Consider the following 19,887-nt stretch of genomic DNA (forward strand, 5'->3'; position numbering starts at 1 on the left):
ATGTTTTTTCTTGTTTTTTCTTCTTTCTTCTTTTTCTTTTTTTTGCTTTTCTTCATTTTGTAAGGTTTAAAAGTAATAAATATTATTTAAAAAATAAAATAAAAGTTATCCATTTTATTGCTGCTGTTTTATTTGGTGCTACACAGAACTTTTTCGGCTTGAACTTTGGAGGGCTTTGGGGCATATGTATAAAAGAATCCACAAAATCAGCTGTTTTGCTACAATCACCTGCTTGATGGGGCTAAGCCCCAAAGCTCAATGGTGGAGCCCATGCGTCGCAGAGAGCAGACCTCAGATCCAACCCCTGGCATCTCCAGGTACGGCTGGGGAAGACTGAAACCTAGGAGAGATGCTAACTAATCAGGAAAGACAATACTGAGTTAGATGGACCAATCAGTCAAAAGCAGCTTCCTGTGTTTCTGGATTCCTGGCAGCAGCAGTTGCCATCTTTCCCCCTGGCAGACTTTAGAGTGAGGGCAGAGAGTCACACGGCATTACCACGAAGCAAATATTCTTCCCCTCTCCCTATTCTTAAGTTACGATTTCAGAGTGATGTAACAATCAATCCCTCTTATCAGGGAACTCTGAGAATTGTCACTCTGCAAAGGGGGAAAGGCATCTCCTATCAACTTTCAGAACCCTTAGCAAACTACGGCTCCCAGAATTCTTTGGGGGAAGCCATGACAGTTTAGCAGGGGTCAGCAAACATTTTCAGCAGGTGGCTGGTCCATTGTCCCACAGACCTTGTGGGGGGCTGGACTATATTTTGAAAAAATATATGAACAAATTCCTATGCTCCACAAATAACCCAGAGATGCATTTTAAATAAAAGGACACATTCTGCTCATGTAAAAACATGCTGATTCCTGGACCATCCACGGGCCGGATAGAGAAGGCGATTGGGCCGCATCCGGTCCCCAGACCTTAGTTTGCCTACCCATGGTTTAAAGTGATGTCATAGTGCTTTAAATACATGGTGTGGGTGCAGCCTGTGACCACCAGTAAGTTCATGCAGACTCCATGGCTTTTCATACAACCACCACTGCCATTCCAAAATGTCCCCTCAACAGCACAGTATAAAAAAGTGTGCAGAAGTTCAGGGAAGGACTTCACCTCAGCCCTCTTCTGCATTGCCATAGATCAGCCAAAAGGGGCATATCATTTCCCCTCCCATACGCTCTGTATAATAGGCATGGGCAACCTTTGGAACTCTAGATATAGCTAGTACTGAAGATTAAAAAACAACAACTCACACACATCTGGAGGTTACCAGGCTAAGGAAGGTTGTGCTAAAGCCTGGAGCTGTGTTGCTTCATAATAATGTTTAATATCTGAAATCTCAAGCCGCCCTTTTCCTGTGACAAATTTGTGTCTGATGGTTAACTCTCTGCTTTTTCTCACAAGAGCAAAAATATTCTTTTGGTTTCTGCCACTTACCCAATAACTGTTTCCTACAATAAAGTGACGGCTTTCACTGCTTTATGCTTATGGCTAGGAAGGATTCTGAGAACTTTCTTCTCTTCTTTAGGAATAAAAAGATCTTGTAAGCAGGGATAGGGAACTTCGGGGTGCTTCCATGCAGCTGGAATGTAGTCTACTGTGCAAGGTAGGATTTACATCCATTGCTCCGCCCATTTTCCCCTCTGACTCCACCCATATGTCGGAATGTAGGCTGCTCATGAGGGAATGTGGTCCTCAGGCGGAAAACAGTTCCACACCCCTGTTGAATGTAGTACATTACACAGCAGGGGCGGAGAAGCTGTGACTTCCCATTGTTCTTAGATTCAAACTTCCACCAGCCCCAATCAGCATAGCCAATGGTCAGGGATGAAGAACCTGGCTGGGGAAGGCTACCTTCACGGAACAGACTAGAGAAGGAAACAAAGCAGCCAGGCATGTTTACAAGCAAGTAGATGCTGAAATGTGTCTTAAATATCTTCCACGGACGAGCTGGTGCATTAGGGAAACAGAGGAATATTATTAATCCTATTGCTTTAGCTCTTTTGAAATGGGAATCGTGTTTTTTTAAAAAAAGATGAGCTCAGCCTCTGAACCATCTCGGCAGGATTCATTTTGCATGCATGCAGTGGGGAAATAGTTGATGGAACTGGGGAACAAGTCCATCCGATTAGGCGGAAGGGTATCTTGGGCTACCTACCTAAAAGATACTGGTTTGCACTCAGAATTAAGGAGGCAAGAGAGGATGCAAAGGAGAATACAAAGGAGCAAAGATAGCTGGGGGGCAGACCTCAGAATGTTACAGGGAAATGTTTTATGAAATAGTAATATGCCTTTATAAAACACCTGATACACATTTTGTGGTGATACAGGAGCACGTGTTGAGGGTCTGTCCCAATCACTGTGTGTTCATTGTCTCCCTCCATGTGTGGGTGGCATGGGGCTTCATGGGCGCTGGTGCAGCTTCCAGGAACGCTGATGATGTGTCTGTCCTTATATCATACCTGTCTTTTCTGATTGTGTTTTTCCCTTCCTAGGTTGAATGCTGTCAAGCAAAGTGGCTGTGTGTACTCCCAACACTGTAATGTGAGTATTCAATTGCGCTCTCTCGCTCTCTCTGTGTGTGTGTGTGTGTGCGTGTAGTCAACAAAATGAAGCAAATAACCAGGCTAAGTTTTTGAATGGTTAATGGATATTTTTAATCAATGTATTAATACTGTTAATAAATTTCTATGGTATCCACGGTGGGAATGCTGAATTTAATCATAATGAACCATGTGCTTTTAAACAAGTACTCCTCTCCCTGAACTATAGAGGGGAGTTGGCACCACTCAGAGGGCTGAATTTGACCCTGTGGCCTCTAGCTGCTATACCTCACCAACACAAGCCACTTAAATATCTCTCTTGTTCCTACCAACAAGGTGTTGTTTGTCTTGTCATAAAATGAATTGCTATGAATTCCTAGCAAACTTCTTCAAATGGCAGCTGTAATTGATTAAGCTGTCAGTTTCAGAAAGCAGAGTAACGAGGATTATTTGTATATATTTTCTCCATCATTTGACACAAGTAAACTTGGAAGTGTGCTCCTTAATCTTGTAAATGATGTGAACGAGAACGCTACTGACTGTCATTAGGGAACGCTTGACAGAATCCCCTGCTACTTAATGCCCAGCTACTACTGTTGAAATGGCAGATTACTTATGGTGCATTTAGGGCATCGGTTTGGTGCCAACAGGAGGCCTGAATTTATGGAGAGCTTGTAGAGAAAATGGCAAGATCAGTCATGTATACAGCTGCTTATGCAAAGCTCTGCAGTTCATCATTTCAATGCAATACACTCACAAGTTAAACATTTTATGGCCTTTTATTTTCATACTAGTTTTTTTTTTTTTTTGCAGAGGGGGAGATATTTCATGGGGAAGGTTTTTTTGTAAGTGCACAGTAGTGTTAACTGTTTGGTCTCTCTGTGTCTGTGGATGCTTTGGTCTCTAATTGATTTCCCCCCCCCCCCCGAAGGAAGAACATTGCTCCTTTACCCCACCACGCCTTGCTACAATCTGCTGGTGTGTGTGTGTGTGTGTGTGTGTGTATACACAAAGCATCTATCACCCGTAGATGTGGAATCCTATACTTGAAGTCCGGCCAGCTGAGACTATATGATTTGGGGAGCATGTTTGCACCACTGACCCAAGTCTCCCTCTTCATCTCCTCAACGAAGTGGAGTTGAAAAAAAAAGTGTATTATCAGTGGCGTAGCGTGGGGGGTGCCAGGGGTGCCGGCCGCACCGGGCGCAACATCTGGGGGGGGGGCGCTCGCCGCCTCCGGAGTCGCCGAAGAGCCTCGGGCGCAGGCTATAGCAGAGCCCCATGTCTCGGGAAGGAGGAAGCCCCGGCCATAGGCGCTGCCCCCAGGTGGTGCAGCAGGAGCCAGGCGGCGAAGGGGAGCCAAGGGGAGCCCGGGGGAGCGGAGGCGCTGCGGGGACACGGCTCGGGAGCTGCCGCTGAGGAGCCAGAGCATCATCCCCGGGAGGAGAGGAGGAGCGGTGGCGGCGGCTGCTGCTGCTACTACTGCAAAGCAGGGAGAGAAGGAGGCGGCGGCGGCGGCAGGGAGCCGGGCAGGGAAGTTGCTGCTGGGGATGAAGAGGCGGCGGCGGCGGGAGGCGGACTTCTCTCCCTCTCTGGTGCTGCTGCTGTGAGGCGCTTGCCAGCCCACCGGCCCCTCCTGAGCGGGATATGGGTGGGCGGACGGGGTGGGTGGGGGAGAGGCGCCGGGCCAGCCTCGTGCCCTGACAGGAGCCGCCGCTGCGCCCGCGGGCGCCCTTGACGCGGCGCCCCTCATGCCGCCTCGAGAGGCGTTGGGGGGCAGCGAGACTCCGCCGGGCCCCGCCCCTCACTCCGCGCTCGGCTTCAGGGCTGTCTTGCGAGGGGGCGGCGGGAAAAGGCTCTGAGGAGAACCTCGCTGGCTGTCCCGCCGCGTCGCTTTTCCTCACGTCGTTTTTCCATTCCCTTGAGGGGATGGGGAGGTGAAGGGAGCCCGCACGTGGTGAGTCGTCGGTGGAGGTAGAGAAACCACGCACATTAGATATTCATAATAATAATAATAATAATGCTTTGAAATTTAAGACTCCCCCCCCCAAGGAAAAGGCACTTTCTTGCCCTGCCCGTGGACCAGGAGGTCGTGGCGGGCGAGGCCTTCAGCAGCGGGGCCCTTATTTGCGCTGCCAGCCTGACCTTCACCCTCTTACATATAGAGAGGAAAGGAGACGCGGAGGTGCAAAGGCTTACGGGGCAGAAGTAAGCCCGGCTGAGTTCATCAGGGGTGCCAACGTGAATACAGTATGATATTGGGGGGGGGAGGCAAGTAAACCCCGCCCTGCATAGTTGATCACATTGGCAATGCCCATCAACTGGGGGACTGGCCCCCTCAAATGTTTTATTGGGGGGCCTGAAGCAGTGGCATAGCGTGGGGGTGCAGGGGGGGCCGGGCGCAACATCTTGGGGGGGGGCGCTCGCACTCAAGTGCTAAAATCCACGGGTTAGGGGGCGCAAATTACTTGCCTTGCCCCGGGTGCTGACAACCCACGCTACGCCACTGTGTATTATGATGCGAACACATGGATTTACATTTTTTAACACTCTCTCTTTCTTTGCATTATTCTATTGGCTAGGAAACACAAACACAACAACATCACATCAGATTCCCCCTGCCCAGCCACACACTCAAAGAGTTGTGGAGAGATGGGAAGCTGTGCTCATTTCATCCTCACTTTGTAATTTAATTGGCTGTGAAAAGGGAAAAGAATGCCATCTGATAGACACATACACACAAAATGTCAAACTATTTCATTAGCAGGTGACATTGTTTCGTGCTGGAAAAGAGAGCTTTCATTTATAATAACAGGCAAGGTCACTGGTGCACCCATGAATCCCTAGAGCGCAGAGTTTGGGTCTTATTAAACACTTTAGTAATTGCAATCATGTTTTGTAATTACATGCAAACAGTTTGTTTAAGGGCATAAATATTTGCATGGAATGTGACTAGTCAGAGGTGATTTGTTCTAGGCAGAGCCACCGTAGCTAAAAAACTTAACTACTTCTTAAGAACTGCATGAGCCACACTATTTTTAGATATCTGCTGCCGCCTTAGCTATAGACCGCAGCTGAAAACACATTTGAAGGCAAAGACAGTATTTCAAAAGGAAAAGCAATTAGCTTTAGTCAGATGCCAGACGACTGCTGTAAAATTTATCAACAATTGATTATGAAGACCATACATGGCCTGCCCTATTGTTGGGTAGAGCGAGATGACTGCCTCAAGCGGCAGACACGGGTGAGAGTTGCAACAAGGCATTAGAGAACAGAGTTGATTGTACCGCATAGTGTGTCCTCAATCCCCTAAGTTAGCCTGCTGCCCTCCAGTGTGGTGTAGGGATACTGTTTCATTGCCAGTCTTGAAGTAATGTTCATCTGCCAGTCTGCTTGGCTTCTGTACATGGAATACTGGTGGGGGCACATACCACCCTGTCATCATATCAGGTACAAGGGAAGGTTAGCAGAGCATTGCTGCATATGTCCAGACCATGCATGGCATCCAATAAATAGACCCATTATAATTAATGAAACTAAGTTAGTCATGTCAATTAACTTGAATGGGTCTACTTTGAGTATGACTGACACTGGATCCAACCTCATGGATACAAACTTTTTAACTTAGCTGACAAGGGTAGTTAAAAACTGTTGAGTCTGTAGTTCAGCAGAGGCATCTCAGTCTCTACACAATTTGGGAGCACGCGCGCGCGCGCACACACACACACACACACACACACACACAGCACACAAACACATACTCATGCCTTCTCTCTCATTTTTTTTTACAAAACACCCATATTTCATTTCCCTGAACCTCCCATTTTAATTTATGCACTATGCCCCTTATTCTCAAATTATACACCGTTTGGATCATTCTTTTTAAAAATCGTGTTCTATAAAGGTTCTAAATAAAGGGAAAAGCTGACTTCCCATGAACCTAGAACCCAGTCTCTAGGTAACAAATTTGAGTCAACTGAAAATTAGTACATTAACAGCTCCACGCATAGTTCAAGAGTAAAAACAACAGCAGCGAAAAATATTCTTCAGAACTAACCTATGCACTGCAGCCCAATCTTATCTATGTTTACTTAAAAGTAAACTGTCCCAAGTTCCATGAAAGTAACACAAACGCAGGCACTTGGATTGTATCCAGACTTGGTTGCACTTATAGAACAATCCTAACTATAGAAAGCCAATGTACTCTAGGGTGGCATAAATCACCCCATTTGAAACTCTGTCCAGGAGAAATTTGACTTGCACCTTGCTATGGCTGATGCAAATAAATATTCTTCTGTTTCTGACTTGCACCATTCTTTTTGTGGGCTACGTTCCACAGGGTTGTTAGGTCCCATGACCAAACAGAAATGGGTCTGGAAGAGGTATAAGTTTTTCACGGTCCTATCCTCACCCCTTCCTGCCCCCCGCCCTCAGAACACCCTTTTTGGGGAACTTAAATTACACTGTCTTAGGGTCCACCAGCTGAGCCAGGTTGATGGACTTATGCCAGCACATGTCTATCTCAGTCAGGTGAGGGACTTACATTGGCATAGCCCTGGCTGAGCAGAGAAAGTCCAAGTTCAGGTGACAATTATTTCCCGTCACTTAAAATTTAGTGCAGCATGGCAGCATATTGGTAAAAAAAGCCACAGTTCCATAGCACGACTGGTAAAGGAAATGTTCGATGCTGGCATTTCCAGAACCACTAACATTATAACCAGCAAAACAAACACAACAAACCCCATGTCTGAATGCAGCCAGTGTAATTATTTCTACAGCTTGGTTGTTGGGTTTGAATCTTTTGTCTTAGAATTATTTTGTGGACTAAACTGGCAGACAGACATTGACTTTAGCAATTGGTACCATGTAAGTATATCAGCTACTGACCTGCATCTAATCTGGAAAGCAATTCATCCTTCCTCCGCAGCACTTAGGGGGATATCACTGTCATTTGAAGAATGCTGTATGGCAACCAGCAGCTCTTGACATGACTATTAACCTGCTGCTAATTATTCCTAGTTAATACAAAATATTGTTCCCTTGTGTCCGTCTGCAACAGCACATGTTAAATGACCTATTCAGCAGCTGCCATTTCAAAGAGATGGCTCTTTTCTCTTCTCAGTGAGATAAGCCTGCCTGTTTGTTTCCAGTTAAAGGCTCAGGGAACTGCTCAACTGATTCACACCCGCCATGTGTCAGTCAAAAGCCCATGGCATTTAGGCAAGGCTTATCCAGTTTAATTTAGCAACACCTGCCCATCATATGTTGTATTCAAATTCTAACAGCCCGCAGTTACCTTTTAGCACTCAGGCATGCAGTCTTTCTGTGACACCGGTGATGAAGATTACAATGATGAAGAGGCCGTATTTAGTATGCTATCATGCCAGGAGCTGCTGGGGCTCAAACGTGGAAGCTTCAGGCCTGTGTGCAGCTGCCCTCTTTTGATAAGCCACTGAATGACAGGTTGCAGAATCCACCCAGGGAGCTATGTATCCTTAGGCCCTGGGCTGATCCTGCCCATCTGCACTGCCCATTGGACTCTTCTGCAGCAACAAGGCCTATCTGAGCTCTGGGATGGATATGCATCCTTCAGTTGCTCTTTGGTCCTGATTTTGGTGTCCGTTTTCTTGATCCTATCTCCAGTTCATTCCAGTCCTGGCAGATCATGCTTTCAAAATCACTAGGTGGCCATTTGCTGCCAATCATGAGGCAAACAGCAACCTTGAGAGGAGATTATTTTCACTGGGAAAATGGAGCAGGGGGGAAGGTTAAATTGCTGTTCCCCCAGTGCCATGGTCCCGATCCTGTTTCTTCCCACCAGCAGCTTCAGTGGTTTGAATAGACCATTTCCCTGCCCAGTCAGATGCCAGCCACCCCTTAGAAGGTTTGAAGACCGCCTCTCTTGACCTTGACTTGCTGCGTTTGGTAACTGGGGAGAAGGTCGAAGATGGAGAGGTTGGCTGCTGCGCCCAGCGGTCTGTGTAATCAAAGCAAAATAATCAGCCCAAGTGAACAAATTGATGTGACAGGTTTTTTTATTGTAGTTTTCTTTACTAGCTTAGTTCATGCAGAGTATAATTATGAGGTAGAGAGAGGCAATCACAGTTCCCTGTCCACTCAGAAAACAGAAATAAAGGACAATATGTTTAATTTGTGGGTTAAGATGTGCAGCATTCTGTGCAATGCACTAGGGGATACAAAGTTCTCTCCTTGCCCCACTGTACACCTAAGAATGTAATGCAAGAGACTGCCACAAACCTATTTGTGCAAACACGTGTATTCTATTGCTCCCCATATTGAGTATACTGTCCGTGGGAAACCATGTTTTGGATTGCGCGGAATAGTCCTTGGAGACTGAAATTGAAAATTAAGCTTATGCAGTGCAGTGGCATCATGATCACAACGTCCCTTCCGCAGAGCACCACATAAAATAAATTTATGTAAAATAACATTTCCAATTATCTGAACTGTTCACTTTCCAAATGTATGAGGTGCACCCCACGTCATTGCAAAATAAGCAAAGGGTGAAATGTAATTGCATACAAAATCAAAGCAATTGACACCAAGCAATAGTTCTGCTTTAAAGGGAAATGGGAGAGATTATTTTTTTACATAGCTCTGGCAATGTCATGAGAATGCTAATTGGTCATGAGAACTGTAGATCTTTTATGCCTGGCTTTGCATGATCCAGTGCCCAGGTAAAGGAGAGGGGAGGAACAAAGCAGATCTAAGAGGCGGCTGCTAAAACATGATGCTTAGGGGTGTGAGAGGGCAAGTCCTAAGTCCTCTCCTCTTCTGATCCTGATGATTTGATCTTGCCCCCTTCAATCATATCTCAGACTAACCCACCATTTTGCCTAGCAGTGCATGCAACAATATTAGACTCTGATAGTCCAAGTTCATCTGAGGCAAGTTTATGACTTCTGAAGGTCTGAGGTGACAGTTTGTCCAACACTAAAGGGACTAACATGCATTAGGAATGAGATCATAAGGAAACAACTGCCCAATCTAAATAGTTATGTTTAAGTCTTCATCTATTCAGAGAAAGCAAATCCATTTTTTCCTGCAACTGTATTTAATTATCCAATGAATTATCAGCCCCTTGAAATGCTTGCTTTTTGTTCAAGGTACATTTTTTTTTAAAAAAAAAAATAATCTATCAATCTTTCACTTCAGTCAGGCAGTAGATGACTGTTTACAGCAATCATAGATTTGATGCAAAATGTCTAGAGACGTCAGAGTTCTGAAAACTCAGAACATATGCATGTAGAACATATGCATGGCTTTGTGAAGGTCTTCAATTGCTCTCTGTCTTGTTTTCTACCCCTCCCAGTTGGAAATTCTTAATAAAATATCTTAATATTTCTCAATAAAAAGACAACCAATTGCATCCAGCATGCAACTAGCAAATGTATGTGGAGGTGAGTGGTAATCATTTGAACTCTTGCCATGTATACGTATGATATTTGTGTGCAACATCTGAATATATTTAGCATTTCCGATGGCTATGACGAAAGAGTCAAAGGGTGGGGTGGGGAGGGCAAAGAGGAAGAAGATTAAACCACCTATTTCACGTTGTAGCTTGTTGTACTTTTCCTGCAGATTCTATGTGTTGCCTGGTCTGTGGAATGCTTGCTGCAAAGAGGCTTGCCTGGTGCCAAATTGAATGTGATTTCAGTGTCAGAAAAAGACCTTTGGTATGTAATCTAAGTTGAACTAGCTTTTGGTTTTATCCATTCTGATTAATTGCATGTTTTAATTGCTGCTTCTGCTGTTTTATTTTCACAATATTGTATGTGTTTACTGAGAATCCTTACTGAAGGGTGGCAGAGAAACATTTGTAAACAAACAAACAAATGCATGCGTTCCTCAGGACTGACCTATGACAAAGGACAAGATGGCACCCAGCCATGGCATATACAGAAGCCAACTTCAACGGACAGCATCCTTCGCTGTAACTAAGGACAACGGGGTAGTTTACCGGGTGAATGGGATGCTGCATGGCACAGACAGCTCTGTCCTCCAGCATCTCACCGCTATTCTTCAAATATTTAACTTTGCTGCCTGCCTCCACCAGCAACCAATGCCTGGGATGGCTGCTTCACTCTGCCCAATGGTAGGGCTGGACTTGGTGATCCTCCAGGCTGGATCCAAAGTACAATGTGATTAGTTCTATGTGCCTAAGGAACTTGTCTTTCTCAAGCAGTAATGCCAAGTGCCTCTTGGCAAACATCTTTAGAAACTAAAAAAATTCCTTCCAGTAGCACCTTAAAGACCAACTAAGTTAGTTCTTGGTATGAGCTTTCGTGTGCATGCACACTTCTTCAGATACACTGAAGAAGAAGTGTATCTGAAGAAGTGTGCATGCACACGAAAGCTCATACCAAGAACTAACTTAGTTGGTCTTTAAGGTGCTACTGGAAGGAATTTTTTTATTTTGACTATGGCAGACCAACACGGCTACCTATCTACTATCTTTAGAAACTGAGAGACAAGTCTGTGATTTGGCATTTGAGGAGAGAGGTTGCAAATTATAGTGGGCAGACCTAGGTTCCTCAGCGTGCATGAAGAAGCTCTTTGGATTTCAGGGTCCCTATCTTATGGTATGATTGTGCACCCCACAGTGTCTCAGTCTTGATAGTGTGGTAGACACACACACACACACAGAGAGAGAGAGAGAGAGAGAGAGAGAGAGAGAGAGAGAGATTCTGTGCTGAATTCACACACACAAATGCACAAACTTCTACCATGAACTAGGGAATAGATGTCAGCCCTGTGCTCAGTATTCCCTGAAGAGCAACTTGCTTTCATTTTGTGATGTCAACAGCTGCTTCAGAGTGATAACAGGCACCATAATGAATGCAATGTATTCATGCCAAGACTTCTGGGACAGCATGACAATCCAGCATGTCTGTTTGAAGTTTGCTTAAGAGAACAGGCTGACTGTGCTTACTTGACTAGGAACTAAGAATAAAAGCAACACAGCAAGGTATAGAACCATATCTGGAAACAGTTATCTCTCTATAGTACCCATACTGCAGGAAATAATTTCAGACATGTTACCTGTATAAGCTGCTAAATTTGTGTGTGTGTTAGCATCTTTCTTTACAGTTACTCAAATAATTAAAAGATCACCGGTTTTCTTCAAAACCAAATAAATAATACCATATACTATACAGTGGTACCTTGGGTTACGAACTTAATTTGTTCCGGAGGTCCATTCTTAACCTGAAACTGTTCTTAACCTGAGGTACCACTTTAGCTAATGGGACCTCCCACTGCCGCTGCGCCACCGGCGCACAATTTCTGTTCTCATCCTGGGGCAAAGTTCTTAACCCAAGATACTACTTCCAGCTTAGCGGAGTTTGTAACCCAAAGTGTTTGTAACCCGAGGTGTTTGTAACCCGATTTACAACCACTGTGTGCTTATAAGATTAAAATGTAGAGCGCATAGAAAGCATGAAGCCCTCAAGCTCGGAAATGTTCCCTACCTCTGACTTAAAATATTCCACTAGAGGTGATGATTAAAACAATGAGAATAAGGGATCCAGTGATTTCTCTAATCTGACCTTCTTTCCTAGCACATGATTATATTCCTTGAAAACCTCAAAATACAACTAATACTGGGCATAACCTTTGGGTTTTATGTATGGGGGGAACTGTCAGCTCACAAGACAAATGTACCAGTTGTACTCCACACTTTTGCCAGTTTGGAATGTTTCTTTTATAATGTTTCTTGCTAAAGTGGATTGAAGGATGTAGTACATAGAAATATCTGGGAATCTGAACAGCGAAAGCATTAGGGAGATGTTTGGATAATGATCCCCACCCCCACCCCCCACAAAAAAACCTGAATGAATATAGTGTGGCTATTCCACAGTAAATGCCTAGTGTGGAAGAATATTTCAAGTCCCGTCTCATGATAGAAAACAACAACAACACAAAATTACTCTTGAGATCCTTTGTAAACAGAAGCCATCTGCTGAATTTTGTTCATCCCAATATGCTTTTGCACATTACTCAGGCGATGTTTTTTGTTTCCCCAATTTGCTCTAAAGAAGCAGCATCTTTAACTGAACATCTAAAAAGTTTGTGTGCAACTCTCTTGACTCCTGGGAGTTGAGTGTGTTGCCATTGGGATGATTTGTTTTAACATGCAGCATTGATAAGACTTAGAATGACAGGAAAATGACTCTGTGTGCTTGTCCAGGTAAAGATTTATGAAGAATAAAGTGTCACAGTAATGAAATGGTGACAGGTTAGCATTAGCAGTTGACACTGGTGGGCTGAAGAATGGGGAAACAATTGAACTGGAAGTGAAAAACAAAATAGCAATGCTTTAATGTTGTCACCTTTACAAATGTGGTTAATGAAAAGTAAAGAAAAAAGGGCTGACACATTATGCTTTGCTGGACCACAATGGCTCACTGGGAGCTGTCCCTGGTCCTGAAAAGCCGCACAAGTTTATTTGGTTCTGTAGTTCTATACCGCCTTTCACCAAAAATGGCCACAGGATAGTTTACAGAATTTTCTGTAGATTGTATTTATGTACATTGCTTAGAAATAAGATATTTAGGCAGTATATATAAAGGTCTTAAATAAATAAGGTTATATAAAACATGATACATCATAAGCAGGAACATAATTTTTTCCCTCATACAATTTATAACATAATTAGAAGGTATATAGAATCATAGAACTGTAGAGTTGGAAGGGAGAGCCTCATCCAGGTAGGATGATACAGGAGAAGGCGGCATTATTTCAGAAATGTTGTTTCTGTGTCTGGCTCTCACAGACTAGGGAACTCCTGTACTACTTTGGAAGCACTGGTGTTTAGGAGCACTGATGTCAGAAAGCTAAGCATGCTGCTGCTATCTATATAAATTCTTAAAAATCAAACCACCATTACTTAAGCAAAACTAGTCTTCTCCCTCAAATGATACACATTTTCATAGACTCTTATGTGACTCTCAGAAAGTTGGCCCATATGCCCAAAATGTAATGTGAAAAGCGACTCTAGCAATATTTTGCTATAAAAAATTCCTTCCAGTAGCACCTTAAAGACCAACTAAGTTAGTTCTTGGTATGAGCTTTCGTGTGCATGCACACTTCTTCAGATACACTGAAACAGAAGTTGCCAGACCCTTCTATGTAGTGAGAAGGTGAGGAGGGGTATTACTCAGAAGGGTGGTGGGAATGGGAGATTGGCAGATAGCTGAGATGAGCCTGTTGACGACTCTTAACGACTGTAATAGGTCTTACAGGAAAAGGCAATGGGTGAGAAGGTGAGAAATGGCTTAGTCATGTATAATGAGATATTTTGCTATGCCATTTTAAGTACATGTATATCTATGACAAAAATTCCTTAAGGCAAATATTAATGAAGTATTCAGGTATCATGCTGACTTGTGAGGCACAGAAACGGTTAATGCTGGACACCCTCCATTTTAAAACAAGTTCCTTCACAATACAGAAAAGATACACTTTGATAATAATTTTCTGTTTAATGATAAATGATTATGAGTTTTGGTCAGGAGAAGGAAGAGTCAGCGCTGAGTAAATGAGCTACCTCTCTCTGAAGGGCTGATAGGTCATAAACCATATCTAGCGGCTTGAGGGAGGTATAAATTGAAAACATTACAAGATTTGATTAGAAATCCTGAAGGCTCCAGCAATGACATAGCTTATTTGGAGAACTTTTCCTTCAAAGAGCGAGTGCAGAATGCTATATAAGCCATGGCTGAATTTAAAATGTGATCTATAAACTATGAAGAACATGAACCGCAACCAGGGCGGCTCTACTATAAAACTAATGAAGCTTCAGCTTCAGGGCTTAAGTGACTTTGTAAAAACATTTCCCTAATTTTCACCCCCCACAATAGAATGACAGAATAGTTGGAAGGGACAACAAGGATCATCTAGTCTGACTATTTGTCCCTGTGTGGGACTTGAACCCATGACCCTAAGATTAAGAGTCTCATGCTCTATCAACTGAGCCAGTGTGGTGTAGTGGTTAAAAGCAGTAGACTCGTAATCTGGTGAATTGGGTTCGCGTCTCCGCTCCTCCACATGCAGCTGCTGGGTGACCTTGGGCTAGTCACACTTCTCTGAAGTCTCTCTTTTTTTTTTTTTTAATAAATTTTTATTGGTTTTACAGCATTTTTTAAAAAGAACAAACAAACACAAAACAAAACAAACATACAAAATACTTTCAAAGATATTTTCATAAACCTCTTTTCTTGGACTTCCCCATACCCCCCCTCTCTGCATCCCAGTGTCCATATTTGAACTAGCAACTCCCAGTTGTTACTTTCTAATCTCTGTCATCTTGGTCCTCCTTTATTATCTAACCTTGTATCCCTGTACCCTGTTACTTCTAGCAACCACAACATTTTAACATTCGTTGAGTTTGTAGTAGTCCTTAAGATAGCTCTTAAATTTTTTCCATTCTTCTTCCACCATCTCTTTACGTTGGTCACGGATTCTGCCTGTCATCTCAGCCAGTGTCATATAGTCCATCACTTTCATCTGCCATTCTTCCAGAGTAGGTAAATCTTGTGTCTTCCAATACTTTGCGATGAGTATTCTTGCTGCTGTTGTGGCATACATAAAGAAATTTCTATCTTTCTTTGTCACCAATTGGCCGACAATGCCCAAGAGAAAGGCCTCTGGTTTTTTGGAAAATGTACATTTAAGTACCTTTTTCATTTCATTATAGATCATTTCCCAGAAGGCCTTTATCTTCGGGCATGTCCACCAAAGGTGGTAAAAAGTACCTTCAGTCTCTTTACATTTCCAACATTTATTATCGGGCAAATGATAGATTTTTGCCAGCTTGACTGGGGTCATGTACCACCTGTATACCATTTTCATAATGTTTTCCTTTAAGGCATTACATGCCGTAAATTTGATACCGGTGTTCCATAACCATTCCCAGTCATCTGACATAATGTTGTGTCCAACATCCTGCGCCCACTTAATCATAGCAGATTTAACTGTTTCATCCTGTGTGTTCCATTTCAACAGCAAGTTATACATTCTAGATAAATTCTTAGTATTGGGTTCTAGCAATTCGGTCTCTAGTTTTGATTTCTCCACTTGGAAACCGATTTTCCTATCCTGTTTAAAAATTTCCATTATTTGGCGATATTGAAACCAATTTTCTACTTTGTGCTTCAATTTCTCCTGACTTTGTAGTTTAACCTTGTCTCCATCCTGTTCTAAAATTTCCCAATACTTCGGCCATCCGACCTCCATATTGAGTTTCTTCACTGCTTTAGCCTCCACTGGTGACACCCATCTAGGGGTTTTATTTTCCAATAAGTCTTTGTATCTTATCCAGACATTAAATAATGCTTTTCTAACAATGTGATTTTTAAAGGTACTGTTAACCTTGTCATACCAAAGATATGCATGCCAACCAAAAGCATTATTGAAGCCTTCCAGATCCAAGATGTCTGTATTCTCGAGGAGCATCCATTCTTTCAGCCAGCAAAACGCTGCTGCCTCATAGTACAATTTTAGGTCCGGCAGGGCAAAACCCCCTCTTTCTTTAGCGTCAGTCAGTATTTTGAATTTAATTCGGGGCTTTTTGCCCTGCCAGACAAATTTCGAAATGTCTTTGTGCCACCTCTTAAAACATTCCATCTTATCAAGAATCTGCAAGGTCTGAAACAAAAATAACATTCTAGGCAATACATTCATTTTAATTACTGCAATTCGGCCTAACATTGACAGTTTCAGATTTGACCATATTTCTAGATCTTTTTTAATCTCTGACCAACATTTTTCATAATTGTCCTTATACAAATTAACATTCTTAGGTGTTAAATAAACCCCTAGGTATTTGACTTTCTTAACCACTGTCAAACCTGTTTCCTCCTGAAACTTCTCCTTTTCCATATCTGTTAGGTTTTTCCCTAAGACTTTAGTTTTTTGCTTATTCAACTTAAATCCAGCCACCTGGCCAAATTGTTGAATTATTTCTAAAACCCTTTTCGTACTAGTGTTTGGCTCTTGCAAAGTCAATACTAGGTCATCTGCATACGCTCTTAACTTGTAGTGTTTAGCTCCGACCTGCACACCTTTGACCTGCTGGTCATTTCTTATCATATTCAGCAACACCTCCAGAACCGAAATGAAAAGTAATGGGGAGATTGGGCACCCCTGCCGAGTTCCTTTTTCTATCTTAAGTTCCTCAGTCACAACATTATTTACAATCAGCTTAGCTTTTTGTTCGGAATATATTGCAGCCATACCATTCTCAAAACCCTGGCCTACCCCCATCCCATGAAGATTCTTCCTCATAAAACTCCAAGAGATATTATCAAAGGCTTTCTCCGCGTCCACAAAGATCAATACTGCTTTAGTGTTTATATTCACCTCCAGCTTTTCCAAAATGTCTATTACATTCCTTACATTGTCCGCTAGGTGTCTTTTAGGGAGAAAGCCTGCTTGGTCTTTATGAATCTTCTCCATCAAAACTCTTTTAAATCTTTTTGCCAAAATGTCTGCAAAAATTTTGTAATCCACATTAAGGAGTGATATCGGGCGGTACACACTTCTCTGAAGTCTCTCAACCTCCTTCACCTCACAGAGTGTTTGTTGTGGGGGAGGAAGGGAAAGGAGAATGTTAGCTGCTTTGAGACTCCTTCGGGTAGTGATAAAGCGGGATATCAAATCCAAACTACTACTCTTCTTCTTCTTCTTCAACTCGAAAACTATAAGGCATAGGAAATTTTTATTCACACCAGTGACTTTGACATGTGAGATAATCCAGTACAACAATTTTAATCAAAATCAGAGGTAGCAGCTATTTTTTCAAAAATGTGGTGCTCTGTTGTGGAACAAACCCACACAATAAGATAACAGTCATTACCCAGACCTCATTGCTGGTTGCGAAGGGGCCTCCACAACAATTCAAGTTTCAGGGGCCCCCAAATGTAGATCTGCCACTGATCACAACTCTATCAAACATAATTCATTTTCCTGGACCTAGTTTGAATATCTGTAAATGGGAGCATAAGCTGTTATCATCAGAACTTTAGACAGCTGTGAAAAGTTCTGAAGCTGTCTTACATAATTCTCAACACTAGAACAGCATGCTATTGAACATACAAATCACACAAAGGTTTTTCTCATGTTGTGAACTAACTGACACTTGTGCTTTTTATTTCCACTTCACATGATTGGCTACTGCACCACGTGATGCTACAACAGCATTGATGGAAAGCATATTTATATTTTCATCAGACATTGGCTGCTGTCTGACATAATTATATATAACCATTTAGCATTATGAGGATGTGCTGCAGCAAGCCTCAGGCTAGCTTTGTCTTCTTCCCCTCTTCAAACACAGAGGAGATTTAAAGTGTCTAGATATAGTTTGTTACAAACTGCAGCTTCCCATTTCCTCTGGATATGGGAAATTGTAGTTTTACAAGCCCCAGTTAATTCACAGTGCAGGACAGCATACCAGGATGGTTTCACCTTTCAAATACATTTAAATAAGACCCAATGAAATCAACATAAGCACTTAAACACACTAAACCTTTTCAAGGATTGCATTGAAGATGAAGTAAACCCACCTGTGCCTAAACAGATTATCCTCTCTCCTCTTCTTGTTGAATACAAAATAAATACTCAGCATGGACTGCCTGTCTTTAACATGCAAGTCTTCAATATCCAGCTGGGAACTAATCTGTCATTGAAAAAAATTAACATTCTGTGATCTCAAAGCTAATGACTCTGGATTTCCCAAGAGAAAACAGAAGAGGACAGTGCAAGAGAGGCTGCTGGCATTTGACTGAAAGCAGAGGCATATGAGCAAGGAGTTTGGAGAGGATTCTTGGCAATGGAATGAAGGCAGTGATTAAAGAGAAGCTGCGGAAATGGCTGCATGAAGATTTAATTACCTGTGGCTAAGGTAAGCTGGATTTGAGCACCTTCCAAAAACATATTGTGCTTGAAAAATACCCTAAGTGGTTATCCCTGATTTATCCTCCAATATTAAAACAACCTAGCAAAATCTCAACATGGTAGTCAATCTGACCTCACTGAAGGTCAACACCTACAACACTGTAGTCAATGTCAACATACAGAGGGCCACAAGGCCAGCTGGCTACCCCCAGCTGGGTCGTCTCTTTCCAGCCGTCCCGCTGCGAAGACCCATTGGCCTCTGCTCTGACGTAAATCAGCAACCCAGGCTTCAAAACCAGGGCACACTATGTCAGCAGAGCGAACTGCACACACAGAATAGGCGTGAGGCTTATGGAAGCATACTACAACTACAGATTTATTAATCATAAATCAGGGCAAAGAAACATGTCTTCTCTTTCTCTGTCTTCTCAGAGAGACAGAGAAAAACAAAAGCTATACACACAATGGAAGTTCCCAGCAGACTGTGCTGGAATGTAAACAGACATGTGACACGCAACAGTTCCATGTCTTATAACTAAAGGTGGAATAGAATTTTCCAACAGTCAACAGGAAAGGGAAGAATCCTAGACAGAACCTAAAATGTAGCATCCAATTTCACACATAAGCCTAAAACAAATGCAAACTTCAGGCCTCATGCCCTAAATAGTTCTGCTATTTTAGCAAGGTGTATATGTCTGTTTGTGATGAGATTATGGTCAGGAGAAAGACAAGTATAGCCACAATGTGCTGATTCTCCTGTGGTTTGATACCATCAACTATGGTATTATTCTGGATAGGCCATCCTTGTTGGAGACTAGAGGCACCGTACTATATTGCAGTGGTTCCACTTCTATCTGGATGGCCTGTTCTAGAAGGTGATGCTAAGAGGCCTACAGCTCAGCTCTATAACATTAATGCAATGGGACCATGTTATTTAACATCTAGCCAGTGTGGTGTAGTGGTTAAGAGCGGTAGATTAGTAATCTGGGGAACCGGGTTCGCGTCTCCACTCCTCCACATGCAGCTGCTGGGTGACCTTGGGCTAGTCACACTTCTCTGAAGTCTCTCAGCCCCACTCACCTCACAGAGTGTTTGTTGTGGGGGAGAAAGGGAAAAGAGAATGTTAGCCGCTTTGAGACTCCTTCAGGTAGTGATAAAGTGGGATATCAAATCCAAACTCTTCTTCTTCTACATGTAACTGTGTGGTAGCCATGCTGTTATGGATGGGGTTGCCTTGAAGGCTCAGCTTTTGTAGCTTATGGCTGCTGTTGAATCCCACATAAGATGGAACCAAGCCATTTCCACAGCACACAATGTCTTTTATCTTCTTAGGCTGCTGCCTCTGGTTACAGCCCTTCTCGCAGTAATAGTCTGGTCACTGTTATCCATGGGCTTGGAACTTTGAGGCTGGACTGCTGCAATACAT

General features: G+C 42.9%; 1 long non-coding RNA gene across 1 annotated transcript; it reads left to right on the plus strand.

The window, feature by feature from the left end:
* Nucleotides 1-1,234: 1,234 nt before the first annotated feature.
* On the plus strand, nucleotides 1,235-19,642 carry LOC308583519. The gene is made up of 4 exons (XR_014006272.1): nucleotides 1,235-1,606; nucleotides 2,496-2,544; nucleotides 10,146-10,240; nucleotides 18,305-19,642. It is a non-coding gene; the product is annotated as an uncharacterized lncRNA (long non-coding RNA).
* Nucleotides 19,643-19,887: the final 245 nt, after the last annotated feature.

Source organism: Podarcis bocagei (genome assembly GCF_964188305.1).
Source record: "Podarcis bocagei genome assembly, chromosome: 3".
NCBI lineage: Eukaryota > Metazoa > Chordata > Lepidosauria > Squamata > Lacertidae > Podarcis > Podarcis bocagei.